The 15,022-nt window shown below is 47.8% G+C and overlaps 1 protein-coding gene across 2 annotated transcripts in view; it reads right to left on the reverse strand.

The window, feature by feature from the left end:
* KIF2C (kinesin family member 2C) overlaps window positions 1-15,022 on the reverse strand; it is a 1,365,901-nt gene that overhangs the window by 756,839 nt on the left and 594,040 nt on the right. The window lies entirely within an intron of this gene.

The following is a 15,022-nucleotide window of genomic DNA, read 5'->3' on the forward strand; positions in this document are numbered from 1 at the left end:
AAGCTATTGGCATTGTAAATGACTATGCCTTTTATTTATCTGTTTTGATAATGAACACAAATAAAAAGCATGGTCATTTAAAAATGGCAATAGCTCAAACTCTTGTAAATGTAATATCTGGGCTACATGGAAAGTGAAAGCATGCATGGTGCGCTGAAGGTTGCAGGAAAGCATGTAATGAGTGCAGTGGGAGAAACTCATTAAAGGAAATAGTGCTCACAAACTAAATAAGACATGCAGTGTAAGAGGTAAAGGAGGCATCCCTCATGGGATGTTACAAATGAAGACAAGGAGGTACTAAGGAGGGACTAACAAGCCTATTAACGAATCAGAAGCCAGCACTTACAAAGGACAATGACAGCCAATGAAAAATATGGGCGGAGCTTCAAGTCCATACTCTAATACAGCATGACTCGCAGAGCAGCACATGCACGCTGCCCAGGATCGACCTAAAAAGAGCATTATTCAAACTCCTTTGCCTCACCTATAAATCCTATAAATATAGGTTGGGATGAGCCCCAAAATATCTCCAAGATAGGTTTACACCATACCGCCATGACAGGAATCTAAGAATCAACTTCTGCTACACCCTCGACATTTGCACGTCAAAATATGGAGGCTGGGCATTTTCTTATCTTGCCCCGCTTCACTGGAATAAACTTCCGCTGTTTATTTGTGCATGTTCTACCCCGGTTATAAAAAAAAATCTTAAAACCTGGCTGTTCCAATAAGCTGATCTCACTACGCCCTCATGTCATGCTTGCTTGCCTTCACGCTACATCAAAACCCAATTAACATAACATTTGCCAGCTCGCTGTACATAATCATGTCTTTCAGTCAGTTCTCGAATTTAGGAGTTCCCTTACTGCCCAAAGTCCAGACCTGCGGTTAACCAGCATTACAATCACCAGCAGCTTCCTACAGTGTTTAGGGCATCCAGAACATGCCGCAACAGTATCATCAAACTGTAGGGATAACATGATCTATTGTTACAACCTGCACAGGAGTTACTTGTGACCAAAACTTGCAACTGTTAGGCAGGACCAAACCAATCTGCACGAGGGGCAGCACATCTGTAGCAATTCGACTACCAGTATGCCAGACTTTAACATACTTACTGGACTGCGCTATACTGGTTTCGATTCGGGGTCCGGGTGTGGGGTGGATTGAGTGGGGGCGGCTTTTAGGGGGTGCGTATTTACTACTGTGATGATCCTGTTATCTAATTGCATCGCCTTACTGTATGAGATTTTCTATGGCTGTTTTAATGATGCTGCTGCTCTCCAGTGTATGAAGCCGACTTGCGGACTCGAATCTCCTTGTTTCTATCCTTTACTGACTTTTTTCCCGATAAAAATTTTTTTGAAAACCTTAAAATTAACCTTCACTTCTCCTTCCCCCGGTGTCAAGGATCCCTCCAGTGTATGAATCCTGAATCGTTGCTAATCTTGACCTTGACGCACAGGGGATGTATTGTTTGTCTCTGTGCTCAACCGTATTGTGGCCGGCCTGATGGTTGTAGGCCCGTATTTGTTCTTTTACTATGCACAAATAAAGGTTTTAAAAAAAAAAAAAAAAAAAAAAAACATACTTACTGGAGTATAATACATCCAATGTAGGGATTTATAATGAACACATTTCTTCAGTTTGCACACAGCAGAAAGACCATTGCGTGTCCACAACGTCAGTGCTTAAGCCTGTGGGCCACTGTGCACAGGCCTACCATTTTAGGTCGGCAGTTGTGTTGGCCATTAGGCAATATATTTGTATTATAATATGTTTGGGGATAGGGTTCAGTAAGAAAAAGGAGCTCCTAATCTGGCAGGGCTTTCAGAAACATAGGGAATAAGCTTTTCAGAATGTCTAAGATTGTGATACCCCAGTATGTCCAGTTGGGGGCGGGTGGGGAAGGGGGTGTCATGTATAAATTCCACCAGTGATAAGAATTTTGATTTGTGAATAGGTCCCATTAGTTGCTTAAGCCTCAACAGCAGGAGCAGGGCTGGGTTGTGTGCTGTGCAAGTATAGAGGTAATGTGGGATTTCGGCTATAGCAATGAACTTAATGGAGTCTCTGCTGAGCTCCGTCAATCCAGTCAATGCTCAGCTCGTGCATGTCACAGAGTGTAATTCTCGGTCCGAGCACAGAGATCTGCAATTTAGTTTAGCTTAAATGGGGACTGGCTCAGCCAAACCATGCTCGAAGTCCATGTGTGGAACCCAACAGGTGTTATTGATTCATACATGCGCGAATGAAGCCTGTGACGCTAAAAAAAGGTCACAATTTGGGGGCTTGAAATTTGCCTTTGTTGCAGGGTTTCGGTAACTTAGACCGCAGATTTGTGGTGGCTTCCCAGCCTAAGCAAAAGTGATCATGAGGAATCTAAATTTGTCGAATAACACTTCAGAAGGAAACAGTGACATATTGGATAAATATAGTACTTTCGGGAGCATCACCATTAGTCAGGACCATTCAATCTGCTACTGTTAGGGAAACGTTTAGTTAATTTCTGCACAGAATATGATCCCAGAATTGCATTTCGCATAGTTTGTATGATAGTATGAATTTTTCTGTGGTACATGATACAAAGCTATCTAACCGGATCTGTTGTCCAACAGTGTGAAAATTGAGCTCTGGACACCTAGAACCCCTAAGGGGGACCAGTATTTGTTACAATTTATTCTTAGACCCGACCATCGTCCATATGTAAATATATCCCAGATGTAAATCGAGATGCGTTTTTAATCAGCAGGGTTCCCTATCCGGTTCCCCAGAGGATTTCAAAGGGCTCAGAAAGCAAAACCTTAAGCTTAGGGTAAGTTAGGCCTTGGGGATAAATATTTTAATCCGCTGGAGGAAAACCTTTTCCCCACCCATCCTTTCTAGTATTGTGAGTAGAAGCTCCTGACTCAAGTTAAACACATTCTCGGCATCTAAGAAGGTTGCCACAACCTCCAATTGTGAATCTAACTGGTGAGAGTGCAGAGTTGGTCTGCTGTCCACTGGTCCAGGATAAACCCAGATTTATCTGGCACAAAAAGGTGGTCCATCAGTGGAAAAAGTCTACTTCAGTTTAGTGAGACCATCCATGTTAATGAGAGATAGGGGGAGGCTTGAGCTAAAATTAAAGGGGTGTTCCCAGGTTTCACAAGCATGATAACGGCTTCAGCCATCAAGGCAGGGAGGTGAACTGTGCTAAAGGCCAGTTTATAGACAGGGAGTGGAAACTGAATCAGGTCATCTTCAAAGGCTTAGTAAAATTCAGCTATAAAAACTACCACTATCAGGAGAGCTGCCGTTTTTATAGTGGGTGAGGACTCCCAAGTTCCTCAAGTGTGAGCGGTTGGCATAGCATCTTACGTTGGTCAGAAGCTAGTTATGCCAATCGGACATCTAGGTACACGTACATGTCTCAACTTGAGTCTGCTGATCTGGGGCGATAAGAAGTGGCAAAACATTCTAGTATTTCCTGGGAAATGTGTATGAGCCGATCATCCAATCACAAGTACATGAATCGTGGCCCAGTTCGGCTACAACACCAGTGCAAGTGTGTCCGTGACACTCACAATTGCCAAATATACCAGCATTTCTGTATTTGCTACAGAAATGATTTCTTAATCCGCCGTTTCCTTATATTCTCGAATTTTAGACTGCAGCAGCTCTAGCAGTGGTGCTCCTTCCTACCCCTACTATGGTCATATTGATCTAATGTTTTGATTTCTCCTTCCAGTTTGGACAGCTCTCCCCGAAGGGATTTTAGTGAAGTTATTCCTGGCCATGCATTAACCCCCACCCCCCGCTGATCAACTGATTCGCTTCAGATAATGTAGAATCGGAGATTACAGGGTACTTAATTTTTGCAAAGTAGTTTTTAATGGCTTTGCACATCACTTCTCGGAACACCGTCTAGCAGACTCTTCGAATGCAGGTGCAAGTCTAGCGGTGTGGGACTCTACAGGGAGTGACAGACCCAAAATAGCTGGGGAGTGGTTTGATTTTGCACAACGTGGCTGCAAGATGGCACTTCTCCATCCCAGGTTACCTTTTGTGCCGAACCAAGTGTCCAGCCTAGAGTCGTCGTCATGTACTGAGGAGTGAAATGTGTATTCCCAGTCATTGGGGTACAGCGCATTCCAAATGTCCATGTCGGTCACAGAGTATTGAGGCTATTATGGTCACCCTTGTGCTGCATGTATGTGCTAGTCCCTTGATACAATCTAAAAGTTGATCTAGGCATCATCTCCTGAACATAGGATGTGTGCAGAATCAGCGACTGAATGTGCAAGAATAGCAGTTGAAAAAGTTCTTGATCGTCAGTGTACGGGCATATGCATTCACCAGATATGTGAGTGCTGCTGAATAGTCCTTGGACCACAAGGTAACGTTCCTATGGGTTAGCTAGCATGTATAAATGATGAAAAATGATCGACCTGTGAATGAGTCCAGATACCATGCTTGAGTGTGTGGCAAAAAAATCTATGATCTCCCCATAATTTGGAGAGTGTAAGATTCGGCGTGAGAGATAAATGTGTTTCTTGAAGACAGGCCACATTAGTCTACTGACAAGTCCGGTATGCCATAATGTGGCACCTTTACAGGGGTTGACCAGCCTCTTAACACTTCAGGAGATGCACTTTAGAGCCATGTGGGGTACGTCGTATCTCAGGGTAGGACCGCAGCCGTGAAACCTTGCAACTGGCCTGTGCTATTCAGACCCTATTTTGGTTTAGGGCCTCGGCTGCCCTACGCAACACGACTGTGTACAATGCACCCTTCTCCGTAGCAAGGGTAGGATGAGCTAGCATGCCAAGGTCTGGGTATGTATCCGGACCACTGGCTTCATCCAACTCCTCTCCAGTCTGGTTACTCCAACTGGTCTGCAAGAGGGTCCACAGACCCCTCCCAGTCCTCCTCACCCTATCCTTGAGCCACTCAGGGCGGTAGGAAACATCAGGGGAGAACCAGGGCACAAAAGTACCGGTCAGCGCCCATCCAGACGTCGGTCCGGCTCAGTGTCCTCATCGAGGTGGAGGCTGGGGTTGACTCCAGCTAGGGACACAACCGGCGTCGGAGGCGGCAGGGGGGTAGTCACTGGAGTCGGCTCCGGAGGTGTCACAAGGTTGACCAGTGCCAATCTGGATCCAGGCCTGGATACTTGGGGGCCCTGCGGTGCCGAAGCAGCCATAAGGCCTAGAGCCCGAAACAGAGTCCAGGGGGGCATGAAGGTGCGCCGGCGGAGTCGGGCCGCACGAAGATGGTGTAAGGCTCTGTAAAAGCTGCAAAGCTGGACAGGGGTCGCTCCGGGTCCCAGAAAGGGAGGGAAGGCCCACTTCGACCCAACAGGCTCTGCATGCGGAGCCGGACGTCTACCTGCCGCTTCTCGTCAGCCGACAGATGGGGAGAACGCGAAGAGCGACAATGCTTCACCTTCTTCTGCTTAGACTTACCTAAAGACGAAGACTTTGATGACAAATGGTGGTGGCGGCTCCGTAACCGGTCCCACGACCTCCCTCTCGACCGGGACCTCGAACGGCACACAGCAGACTGCTGGGCCTTGAGCAGCTTTCAGGACTGCTTCCGCAAAGACTTCAAGCTCATGGCCCGGCAATCAGAGCACGACTTCAGGTCGTGGTCGCACTCCAGGAACCAAAGACACATGAGGTGTGGGTCCATAACCGACATCAGTTTGTGACATGTGCCACAAGCCTTGAAGCCGGACTGACGTGACATTCCTCCATACACTAGGAGTCAATCAACTCAAAAAAAGTGTCGACAAAAGTTGCAAAAAGTGGAGTCAAAAAGTGACTGGAGATACTGCTCTCTACGGATCTGCGCTGGCTGGCGTGGAAGAAAGAAAGAAAACTGACGTCCGGGTGAAAGGGCGGCGTCCAAGTAGATACCGCGACGTCATTCCAGCGACCACGAAGAACGCAGAGTTGACCGACACCACCCATCGACGCGCAGAGGTACTGCTGAGGAAAAAATTCTACTGATCCAGTCTGAGGCCTGGGGGTAATTCTAATGTGTGGAATACATAACTGTCTTTTAAATTAGTTGGTTTCTGAAGAAGTTTGATTTTAAGTGTCTAATGCTTTTCTAACATTAATTCCTCAGTGATCTCAAATGCATGAAGTGTTCAAGGGAAGGTTAAGATCTCCACTTCTGTTCCGCCAGTCACAGGTTAAGTCTTTCGGGATTAAGCATACCTTTGTACATGGTTTAGCATCTTTGGTGGTTAGTCTTTTTAGCTCTAAGGGTGCAATATGGTCTATAATGATTTTCACGGAGCTGGTAAAGGAGGCCGAGGTATAATTACGGAGGGACGTCAGTGCACCACGGTTAATGTTATGCATGCTTCTTTTCCATATATTGGATTTTTGCTAATTGAGCAAAATTTGTTCACTGATTTCGAAATGAAGAATGTGGTGAGGTGGTGGTCAGACCACTCACAGGGGAGGATACATTCCAGTTTAATAAAGTTAGCTTCCGGGATGGTCATATGTGGGGCTGTCACAGAATTGTATACGGTTGAGATCAGCAAGGAAGGATTTAAAGCAGTTAACTATAGGGTTATTCAGATAGTTCCAATGGAGGTTGAATTCTCCAACGAAGAATTGGGAGCAGTGTTGGCCCAAGTTCATTGCAAGGATTTCCATGATTTGTTCTGTGAAAGAATGGTAATCGCCAGGCGGGTGGTAGATTGTGTGTAATTTTTATAGAGGTCTGGTGCTGCATGCAGTATCAATGCATAGGTATTTGCATGAGGTTGTAACAAGAGATTGAGTGTCGCAGTGAATGCAGGCAATGCCTACACCTGGTCTACTGGGTGTTTAAGATCTGGTGGTGATGTAGCTAGGAGAGATTAGTATGTCCAGGATAGATGCAGAGGAAGCATTTCGCCATGTTTTGGTCACGAAAAGGAGGTCAAGGGTGGGGATAAGGTCCACAATATCCACTGCATGTCGAGCAGCCAATCTGCATTTGAGTAGCATGCATGTCAGATGGGATTTGGCCCTAGTTGGGGACGTCTGAGTAAGGGTGACATTTAAGATCGTATGTAGTTTACCGCTCTGTGGTCAGGCTTAGATTCAATGTGTGGGTTTGCAGGAAAGAATTGGATATGACCCTGATTGTCAATGTTATCAATATGTGAGGCGTTATAAGATAGGAGGGAGTTGATATCTTCATCAGATAGAGGGTCTAAAAGTCTAAAGGGCCGAGTGGGTGCATTGGGGATGAGTAGGGTTCTCAAGCTCAAATGTGGGGACTCCGAAGGAAGGAGTAGTTTACCTGTAACTCCAGTTCTCTTGTAGGGGATTTCCGTGTATAGTCAATCATGTTAATAGTCCCGCCCATATGCATGGACCCCGGAGCACTTCATTAGATATATCTTCTTAAGTTGTCATCTTCTGCCTTTCTTCGGGAAGGCTTGCATAGACACTTAAGACATAAAAAGACAATAATGCAGCTTAACCAACTAGGTTAAACTGGCCATTACTTCATCTCGAAGTGTAAAAAGATAGCCAGTTTAACTTTCACATTTAGCAATTTTACTGAGTTTCACACACAGAAAACCCCTTCACAAAACTCCTTTTTTCATGATAGAGATGAAAAGGATTGGACAGAAAGGCCCCCATAGGCTGTCACTGTGTCTGCAAATGGATACCGTGCCTTTAAGAGTCTCCAGAGACCCCTGGTATCCCATGATGTACAGCCAGAGGCAGTTACTTTCAGTTCTTTTTGAAGGCGTAAAGAAGCAGAGTCTGCTGAGTCTCAGATACGTCTGTGTCTGCCACCGGGGAGGCGGGTGGGTTGCTTATGACTATCACGGAAATACCCCTACAAGAGAACTGGAGTTACAAGTAAGAAACTACTCCTCTTGTAGGGGATTTCCGTGAATAGTCAATCATGTGAATAGACTAGCAAGCCCATCCCAAAACAACTCCCCAGCGGTGGAAGAAACAGAACAAACGCACTATTGTGCAAATAGATTCCAAAGTGAAGCCTGCCCAACCTGAGCATCTGCCCTAGCATCAGTGTCTAGGCAGTAGTGCTTAGTAAATGTATGGACTGACTTCCAAGTCGCAGCCTTAAAGATTTCTGAAATAGGTACGTTACAAAGTAAAGCCGCAGTAGCTGCCTTACTTCTGGTAGAGTGAGCCCTAGGCTTACTAACCAGAGTCTTCGTGGCTTTCTGATAACAGCTGAATACAAGAAACAATCCAGAAATGGATTGTTTAGAGGTAGCTAGACCAGTTCGGACCGAGCCATAGTTTACAAATAACTGGTCTGATCTACGGATATCCTTAGTCTTGACCAATTAGAAATTCAAGGACCTCCTGACATCAAGGGAATGAAGCGACCGCAGCAGGAGAAGTGGGATTCTGAAAGAATGTAGGCAATGTAATAGTTTGGTTCACATGAAACTCTGAAACTACTTTAGGTAGTAACTTAGGCTGAGTCCTCATAACTACCTTAGAGGAATGAAAGACTGTATAAGGCTCTTTACAACATAATGCCTGAAGTTTGCTAACCCTGCGGGCAGAAGTTATGGCCACAAGGAAAGCAGTCTTCCAAGACAGATGCTGAAGGAATGGGTTCAAACTGTTCCCTCATCAGTCAAGAAAGAACCACATTGAGCTCCCAAGGACGCCTAATGGGAGGAAACACTTTCTTCAATCCTTCAAGAAAATCTCTGATAACTGGGATTTCAAAAAAGGAAGTTTGTGAAGGACATTTCCTATAAACATGTCAAGCTGCCAGGTGAACTTAATCGATTGAAACTGAAAAAGGGCAGATTGAGCCAAGTGTAGCAAGTAAGGAAGGATGACATCTTCCTTGCAGGAGGTAGGATCCAAATTCTGAAATGCACACCAGATGCAAAATCTCTTCCATTTATATGCATAGGACGTGTGTATAGATGGTCATATGGCCTCCTTCAATATCTCCATACAGTCCCGAAGGAGATTCAAATGTCCGTACTGTACTAACTCAGGAGCCATGCCGCCAAATTAAACGACGAGAGATTGGGGTGCACCATCTGTCTGCCGAATTTCGTTAGAGGGTCCAGCTGACATGGAAGACAGATGTGGCAGGAGACACCGGTGAAGTAGGTCTGTGAACCACAACTGACGGGGCCACTCCGGAGCAAATGAGGATCATCATGGCCCGCGATTGTGAGAGCTTGATCAGTACTGTCTGGATCAGGGGAACTGGAGGAAAAGCTTAGAGAAAGCCGCCTGACCAGTTGATCCACAGTGCATTCCCCAGGGTCCCTGGTTGGTAAAACCTGGAGGCGAAGTCGCGGCATTTGCTGTTTTCCACGGTAGCAAACAGATCGACCTCTGGAGTCCATCTTCCGAAGAGGTCTCGCACCACTTCGTCGTTTAAGACCCATTCATGATTTTCTTGAATTGATATGCTGAGCGTGTGTGCCTGAACATTTTGAACACGTGGGAGGCGAGTTGCTGTGATGGTCAGGTTCCTCGCCAACAGCCAGTTCCAGATGGCTTGGGCTTCCAAAGGACGCTCGAGAGCTCGAGACCCCCTGCTTGTTCAGGTAGAACATAGTGGTCGTGATGTCCATTTGAACAAGTAGGGAACTGGTGTGAAATGACGGCTGAAAAGCTTTCAGCGCCAAATGGACTGCTCGAAGTTTCAGGAAGTTGATGTGGTACTTGGCCTCTTTCCTGGACCACGTGCCCTGTATCTGAAGGTGGTCGGAATGTGCACCGCAGCCGTGGAGAGAAGCATCCGTCACTATGGTTTGCGTCTTTATCTCCTTCTGGAAGGGAATCCCCCAGAGGAGATTGCGTGGAGAACACCACCATCAGATGGACTGGAGACCCTGCTGCGATAGCTGAAACCTGTCTTCCCAATCCCCCAGTTTCTGGTCCCACTGATCCTCCAGACATTCTTACAGGGGTCTCATATGGAGGCGTGCGTTCGGAGTGAGGAAGATTCAGGAGGCCATGGAGCCCAGGAGAGAAGACCCCTTCCTAATCGTAGGGGTGGGCACTGTAGGAGAGTAGGGTCTGCTTTCTATGTTCACCCCCCACTTTTTGCTTTTGCTTTACTAGTTTGACTTAGATGTGGCTGTGGGCCTGCTAATCAGACCCACAGCCCTGCTGTTCTCTCTCTAAATTGATACTATGTACTTTAGGTGCATAACCCATTTGGATAGGATCACCTTATTGGCCCCTGTACAGTGTACCTTAGGTAACCAGGGCATAGGTGTACCCTAGGCCTACCAGGGGCTGCAGCATGTATTATGCCACCCCTGGCTTGGCCTTCCATTATGACAACTGGCTGATCACTCAGCTGAGGCAAGGTCGTGTAATCACTCCTTGCTTAGGTGTAGTATTCCTATACCTATCTTACATATAGACACATGTGTACCCATCAGCCACTCCTATGGCAGGCCTTAACAAGCCTGGAGGCAGAGTGCTTGGTAACATGTGAGATGGTGCTCTAGCATGAGCTGAGCCTGTCTGCAGCTTTCGGAACCATGTCCTTATAGCTGTTCTATGATATAGCCTACCATATACTCAAGTACCTTATAATCTTAAACGGTTATGGTAACTATGGTTTGGCTTTATCAAAACATGTCGTGTAAGGTGTCTAACACTGTGGAATAATACCCCCATCCCATTTCTGGGGATGAGGATATTATCCCTCCCTTCTAGAGGGAGAAGACATGTTGTAATCTACTTACCCGGTTAAAGTTAACCAGAGCCCCAGCATCACAAAATGGATGCTGCTGCCACAGACACGAGTCTGACCTCCTGCTGCTGGGAGTGATCCCGGCAAAGGAGGCTTGGACAATAGGTTTCCTGCCTTGGGAGGTGCGAGCACCACCCCAGACAGGCCTTAGTGTATTGGGGCAGGGAGGGATGAATGAAACTAGACACTGCCTGGGGCACATAAGGTGTCCCATGCATAGTCCAGTTCAAACCGGTGCTGGGGCACTCCAGCCCCAGCCCGAAACTGGACAAAGGGAAGGGGGTGTAACCGCCCCCCTCCCAGGTCCCACCCATAAGGCGTGACCTAGCAGGTAACCCAGCCCCCCAGATTAGTATAAGAGTGGTAGCTGGGCCCCAGGAGATTAGATTATCCTGAACCTGCAACTTGAACAGAAACTCTGGACCTTCGACATTCGACGAAAGAAGAAGACTGAAGAATCTCCCTTGTGGCCAAGGAGTGGCTACCCTGTGCAAACAGGCACCATCAAGACACTACCCTTTGCTTTGCTGAAGTACTACGAGGGACCGACTGCAGAGCCGGACCAGAGCCTTGACTTCCAGACTTCTCCGACCCTGATCCACAGCCGAGCTGAGATCCGTGGAGGCGACGAGAGACGTGGGACCGGCTACCTGGGAAAAGTGGCTAGTATCTTCAAGCGCAGCTTCTGAGGCACCCTCGAAGTTGTGCACCGGGGATTGAGAAGCCCCAGCCCCAAGCAGTGGCCTTTGTGACGATGCATCCTGAAATCTTCACCGCTGGTTTGGCTCCTCCAGACTGGCTCCCGCTTCCTTGCAAAAGAGAAGCACCCCAGACCTTCCTGGTCTGCACCAGAAGCAAGTCCTCCGTTCTTCGCGGGTTCCGCTTGCCAAGGCTTGGTGAGTCCTAGTTCGACTTCGACACCGCCGACAGCAAGAGCCTTCGTGGGACAGCTCGCCTCCTGGTCCTGGTCGTCCTAGACGTCTCCTGGTCCCCGTGGTTGCAGCGACAAGCTTCACCTTCACCTGCAATCTTCACGACATCGCCTGGTTCCTTCCTGGTTCCACGTGGTCACTGGCTAGTGACCTTGACTCTGTCCCTTCTGCTTGCAGGTATCCTCTCTTCTTGATCCCAGCCTTGGGATCCACGGGACACTCTTCACTGACTGCCTGTCAGCAACTTTCCTTCAGGCATCCATAGAAGTCCACGACGAAACCCAACGCAAGTTCACACCTATGCACCCGCAGCCCGTGGGCTAGGTAACTTGGGTACTCCGGTGCTCACAAGGGTATTGACTATCCTAGGGTCTAGTTTCCGAGTCTCGACTCTCTAGCTGCTTCAGAAGTGTCCTTAAACTGTTAATTTCTAACTGCTAGTAATTCTATCGACTTTTAGGCATTACGTGTGAGTGTTTCCACTCTGCACCTGAATCCCGTGGGCCTCCCACTTCCTAACTGTTGCTAGTGTAGTGTAGCCCCAGCGATTCCCTAGGCCTAGGCCTATCCTATTTCCATGACAGTGGTCCTTATACCACTTTAGTATATGGTTTGCGTGGCCCCTAGGGCCTAACTGTATTACTTACCTGTGTGACTTAATGTATGCCTAAATAAGACTGTGTTGTACTTACCTCTAATCTCATAAAGAGTGCTGAGGGTTTGCCTAGAATAAATACACTTTATTTTATATATATATACATCTGTTGTGGTGTCCTTTCATTTGGTATTCAAGGGATTATATATGGTATCACAGCTGGCTTCACATGCCATTCAGAGTTTAGCCTAAGACTGCTCTTGTCCATGCTACCACTAGGATAGCTGGTCTATAAGGTTGACTTTACAACCAATCACCATAAGGGTTGTTTGGACTGATATAAGGTGTACACTAGAACTAGTGACATCATACATCAGGCCAACTTCTCACAGGCACGGTCATGAGAGCCTGAGCCTTCCGAAGAATTGATAAACGTCTACTCCGAAGGACATAGGTTTGCTGTGCGTGTATCGATGGTGGCTCCCAGGTACTGTAGACATTGAACAGGAGTCGAGACAAACTTTGTGAGGTTGATGTGGAGGCCCAAAGGAAGTAGGAGATTGGAAGTCCGATTGAAATGCATTTGTGCTTCCTGAGACGTAGCTGCCTTGTTCAGCCAGTCGTCCAGATATGGGTAGACAAACACCTTGTTCTTCCTTAGATGTTCAGCGACCATGGCCAAGCATTTTGAAAATGTCCAGGGCGCTGACTTCAGGCCGAAAGGAAGCACGGAGTATTGATAGTGGTTGTTGTCCACGGTGAATCGCAGGAACTTGCGAGGTTTCCTCGCTATGGGCATGTGAAAATATGAGTCTTGCAGATCTATTGCGCATAGCCAGTCTCCCTGATGAAGTTGAGGGTAGATTTGATGCAAGGACAACATCTGAAACTTCTCTGCGAACCCATTTGTTGGCCTGTCACAAGTCGAGGATGGTTCTGAACTCGTTCTTCTGGACTAGAAATAACTGAGAATACAGTCCTGTCCCTCTCTAGGCCAGAGGAACCGGTTCTATTGCCCTTTTCTGTAAGAGGGTGTTGGCCTCTATGCAACTCGCGTAGAATGTAGCGTGAGCGAGTTGGAGGAATTGACAGAGGTGGGCTTGTAAAACGTAAAGAGTATCCACTGCAAACAATATTCAGCACCCAATTGTCCGGAGGTATTTTCTGCCACTGTCAGATAATTTTGAATGCTTCCCCCCCCAATGGAGTGGGTAACCCTTCAGGGCTTAGAACCAACAGGGCCCTTGTTCCCTTGTCCAGACTGCTGGTTGGACCGTCCTCGCGACTGGCGTTTGTTAAACGGCTGAAAAGACCGCCGAAACTGCTGCTGTTGGTTGGACTGACGGCCCTGAGATCTTTGGAACCTCTGGGAGGAATAGCGCCGTTGGAAAGGTCGAAAGGTTTTTCGCTGTTCTTCAGGTTTCTCTAGACCTACAGCCTTCAAAGTCTCCATTTAAGTCTTCACGTGGGCCATCTCATCCGCTTGGGAGCCAAAGAGTCATGCCAGAGAACGGTAGATTTTAAAGTCGCTGTTGCGCCTCCAGCTTCAGCTAAGTAAGACGAAGCCAAGCATGTCTCCGTGGAGCAATTCCGTGGCAATACTCGTGGGCTGACCGGAGTTAAGTATCCGCTGCAGCGCTGATTCGATTTGAAACCATCAGGCCCTCGTTCACTATCTACTGAAAATCTTCCCACTTCTACCTGGGTAGGAGGTCCACAAATTGATGATGTGACTCCCACAGGGATCTGTCATACCGGCCCAGCAAGGCAGTGGAGCTGGCCGCCTTCATGGATGTAGCAGTGGTGTTGCAAACATTTGTCCCCACCAAATCCAGCTAATGGCTTTCCTTATCCGGTGGAACCATGGTACTCGGAGCCATAGCATGCTGTTTCCTTGCCGCCACCACTACGACAGACTCCGGGGTAGGGTCCAGTCAGAGGAAGGCAGGATCCGAATCAGGTGGGCGATATTCTTGTGTCTCAAGAACAGCTCCATAGCATGCTCCACCAAACCAGGCACCAACGGAAGCAATGGACGAGATGTTTGTCTCTGCTGGAGAGTTTCAAATATCACGGATGTCGACTGCACAGGAGTAGACAGGGGAATGTTAAGCTTTGACGCCCCTCTGAGCCGAAGCGCCTGAAAGGTGGAAATATCATAAACAGGAGACACTCTGAGGAGGAGAATCAATTAGAGTAGGCGAGTACCTCCCCGTACTCGTGGAAGACGTATCCCTGGTATGCAGGGAGCGAGATCTCTCGTAGCGATGGCAATGGGATCGTGCAGAAAACCGGTGGCGTCTATGGGAACGAGGTCTCGGCCGAGAACGTGATCCTGGTGGCTCTGCAGGACGCGAGGGCAGAGGAGCCATGGGCCCAGGCTAAGGAGGTTTAGGAGGAGGCGGCGGCGGAGGATGACTTGGCGGTGGTGGCAGTGTCACTGGCAGGGCCACCAGTTGACTAGGAGCAGGAGGAGTCCTTGATGGTGAATAGGTTACGAGTACTCCGAACCTGAAGAGACCAACCTCCTCAGTTTCAGCTGGCCATGAAGGTGGCGCCCTGGACTCAACGTCAGACCTCCCCCTCAACGTCGATCTACTGCTAGACGGCAAGCGTTGACATAGTCTGGAACGAGAACTCCCTGTCGACAGGCTCACTACGGAGCGAGTTCCAGAATGGTACATCGACATCGAACGTTGGTGTTGACCCCTCGACGTCAACCTTCTCTTTGACTTCGCCGTTCTCCACGACATCGACCTTCCCGTAGAAGTCG

This window comes from Triturus cristatus, chromosome 4_2, assembly GCF_964204655.1.
Source record: "Triturus cristatus chromosome 4_2, aTriCri1.1, whole genome shotgun sequence".
NCBI lineage: Eukaryota > Metazoa > Chordata > Amphibia > Caudata > Salamandridae > Triturus > Triturus cristatus.